General features: G+C 40.9%; 2 protein-coding genes across 2 annotated transcripts in view; both read left to right on the top strand.

The window, feature by feature from the left end:
* The window catches only part of LOC111814145 (zinc finger protein 431-like), a 629,125-nt gene that overhangs the window by 270,480 nt on the left and 354,750 nt on the right, over positions 1 to 3,895 (top strand). The window lies entirely within an intron of this gene.
* The window catches only part of LOC111814138 (zinc finger protein 14-like), a 34,513-nt gene that overhangs the window by 28,374 nt on the left and 2,244 nt on the right, over positions 1 to 3,895 (top strand). The gene's annotated exons all lie outside the window — the stretch shown is intronic.

The following is a 3,895-nucleotide window of genomic DNA, read 5'->3' as shown; positions in this document are numbered from 1 at the left end:
GCTCATTTTAATATACTAATTTAAACTATTTTAATTTAGCCACAGCAATTATGAAAGGGAAAAAATGTAGATGGATACGGATACAAAAGGAATGAGTCAGATTATTAGGGTATTATCTGTGCCGTTACATGGCAGACCTATAAAAAATCAGACTCCTGAATTTTTCTTTTTTTTAAGTACAGGGTTTCACTACACAGATTGGACTCGTAGTGATCCTCCTTTTTTTAGTCTCCCAAGCACTGGGATTACAGGCATGGGCACCACACCATGTCACTTTGTCTCAGCATGACCTGGGGTAGGGCTGACAGATTCCTAAGTTTAATAACCAGATTTACTACTATAGGATGATCCAAAATCAAAATACAATAATCAGTAGAGGGTCTGGGGAGATGGCTCAGGAGAAAAAGCACTTCCCTGGCCTGATCCCCTGATCCCCGCTTCAGGAAAAAAAAAAAAGAAAGCACCAAGGAAAATATAGCACTTAATACTTGGGAATCACCCTACACAGAGAAGTATAAACCTCTACTATGCAAAGCACACTCCGGAAAAGGAGACTGAGGACCTCGAGAAGCAGATGGCATGCTGTGATCCTGGATAAACATAAGGTTGCCAGAGTGGCAGTCATTGCATAATCAATGCTCAGATGTGAGACAAGCCTAATAAAGATGTGAGGATGTCTCCACACACAACTACAGAAAACAACCCACGAATTCACATGGCCTCAGAAGGAAAGGGGGAAGATGCCACTCTGAGCAAGAAGAGCCAACCGAGAACCACCATGATCCCTGACTTTCTAGTACAGTGCAACAGCCCCCGGGGCTCAATGCTGTGGTCCTCTTCATACAGTGCCACAGGTCACCCTTTAGTACTTGCTGTGACTGTCTGCACTGTGATCATTCTCTCAATTTGTCCGATAGCCACTCAGTCCTCACATTGTGCTGGGTCCTTCTGTGCACATCCTGTTTGAAAGGGCAGCTCCTAAAGTGTGCTCCCCACCCACAGTCATGCTTCACGCCCATCTCTGCTTTATTCTTCCTCATGGAACTCACCCTGAGCTCATGTAACACCTACGTACTTGTCTATGTGTTGTGCTCTGTCTTTTTCCCATAGACTATAATAAGTAATATGAGTTTGTTTGGCTTTCTGTTGAATTCCCAGATACTGATGCAGAATAGGCTTGTTAGTTTGAGTACTCAATAGATAATAGTTGCAAAAGTGGACTGACGGACAGATGAACACACAGATGGATGGGTAGATAATGGGTGGATCAGTTGAATAGCTAGGCAAGGGTTTCAAAAGATTGAATTTCCACAAAGCATCCATCCAAGTAGAAAAAGAACATTTTAGAAAGTTGGCGCATCTCCCATGGTGATCTGGGTCAATCACAATCCTGTTTTGTCATCTGTAATATGAGGCTAAGGAATCATATTTGCAAGTGTGTGGGTGAACCATGCTATTAAAAAGCAAGTTTGGGGCAGGAAACATTTGCCAGTAAGCGTGCAGCTGAAGTGGTACAGGGCAGGGCAAGAGAAGCTGCCTTTTCCCACATCCATGGGCTTGAACTACGACCAAGAAGGAGGTGCTGGAGGGACAGAAGCCACACTGAGACGGCACCGAGATGGATTTAGAATTAATAAACTGACTTTCTGTATTAACTTGGGAGGCTGTTCCAGGCCTGAGAGACTTAGTTGCTCAGGCAGAGCCTGGCCTGCAGAAATGGCTCTCCATGCCAGTGGCCATGGTAGAAGCCTTCAGTGGCCTGTGACTCTGACAGCGCTGAAAGCTGGACAACACCACAGCTGAAGGCACTAACTCTCACAAGGAATCTCAGAGCAGTAACTGCTGCCCTTAGAGATGAAACAGATCTCTCGCTGGGAAAGATTTACTGCTTGGAACGCCTTTGTTCCATCTGCACAAGGTCTTGATCACTTCTTCTCTTTTTGGCCTCATCCATTCCCTGCATGCCCCCTGAAGTTATGTTTCCAGCAACCAGTTGACAGTTCAGAGAAGTCGGGCTTTAAGCCACAAGAACTGTCATCTTCCCAGGACCTCATATCCCACATTACTTTTGTCTATTGTCTTTTTTCTTTTTTAAAGGCAGAAGGATATGTATATATATTTTTGCTCTGAATGCCTTCAGGGCAGGTTTAGCTGGCTTGAGTTGTGGGGATGGAACCACAGCAACCTGAGCCTGGTTGCTTTTTCTATTGCCCTTTTTGTTGCATCTTTTTTTTATTTTTTAAAGGGAATACAAAATAACAAATTAGAAATGATACAAAATTTCACTGAACAAACTAATGTGAGCTTGACAGTATTTTTTGTACTGCATTGTGTTTTCTTCAAATTAGTTCTTCAGATTACCAGGTATATGTGTGCAAAATTGGAGAAAGAAAGAAAGAAAAAGAAAGAAGAAAGAAAGAAAGAAAGGTTATAAGAAATTAAGAGAGAAAAAGAAAAACGAAAGACAACTAAAATAAGCATTAGCTGCTTCTTTCCATGGATCAGCAGAAATTCACATACAACTACCCAAACCATCTTTCTTATAAACAGATAGCTCCCACAGTCCCTGTCCTGTCCTGTCCTCCTCCTTTTGTAATTCCTTCCTTTTGAATAGGTTCATTCCCTTTTCACAGTGTCTGCTGTACTCTTCAGATTTTATTCTTTTCCGGTTCTTACTTTAGTGAGACAATATGATGTTTGCACATGTGTTTCTGATTTACTTAAGAGTATGGTCTCTAGTTGCATCCGTTTACAGACAAAGCCTCAAATTTATGCCTTTTATAGCTGAACAATACTGGCTTGTGTAAAAATACCACATCTTCTTTATTCGTTTCTCAGTTGATGGGCATTTGTGTTGCTTCAAAGATTTAGTTATGACAGATTATGCTGCTATCAACACGGGGGCACATAAATCACTGTGGTGTGATGTTTTCATTTCTTCTGGAAAGACAGGAAGGGAATAGCTAGGTTGAACGGGACCTCCAATTGTAGCTTTTTGAGAAATCTCCACATTGACTTCCATGGTGGTTGCATCAGCCTGCAGTCTCACCAAAAGTGGAGAAAGGTTTCTTTTTTCCCACACTCCCTCCAGCATTTGTAGTTGGTTGGCTTCATGATGATAGTCATTGTTAGACACGTAAGGTGGTATCTCAGTATTGTTTTAATTCGCATCTCCTGAATGACCAATGATGTTGAACGTTTTTCATATATTTATTTTGCCATTTATTTGTATTTTCTCATTTTTGAAGTGTACATTTCAGATGCCCATTATTGGATTGGGGCTTTGAATTTTGTAAGCCTGATATTTTAAAATTCTTTATATGTTCTGGATAAGAAGTTCTTTGTCTGAGGAACAGTCATATGTAATTTTTTTCCCAATTCATGGTTTTCTTTTCACTCTCTTGGTGATTTCTTTTAAGATTTATTTTTCCTGGCTCAGGCTGCATTAAGGGATGGTAAGGAATGTGCAGCTGGGGATTGAACCACAGTCCCCTGAACCTGACTGGGTTTGCCCAAACAGGTGCTTAAACAACTGAGCTAATGCTCAAGGCCCCCTGTGATTTCTTTTGACATGCAGAATTTTTTCAAACAGATGAGATGCCAGTTGATTCTTTGAAGTATTTCCTGTGCAGTTTTATTTTTGTTCATAAACTCTTCCTAACCCTTATGACTTTAAGATTTCTGCCTATGTTCTCTTCCAGGAGATTTAATGTTTGTTTTAATGTTTAAATCTTTGATCCATTTTGAAGCAGTTATGTGCATAGTGATAGACATGGGCCTAATTTTAACATGCGGCATGTGGAAAGCCAGTTTTTCCAGCACCATTTATTAATGAGGCTATCTTTCTTCCAGTGAACATATTTGGCCTCTTTGTCAAAGATAATGTGACTGAATG

Source organism: Octodon degus, unplaced genomic scaffold (assembly GCF_000260255.1).
Source record: "Octodon degus isolate 3935 unplaced genomic scaffold, OctDeg1.0 scaffold00274, whole genome shotgun sequence".
Taxonomy (NCBI): Eukaryota; Metazoa; Chordata; class Mammalia; order Rodentia; family Octodontidae; genus Octodon; species Octodon degus.
This window is presented reverse-complemented; position numbering and strand designations above follow the sequence as displayed.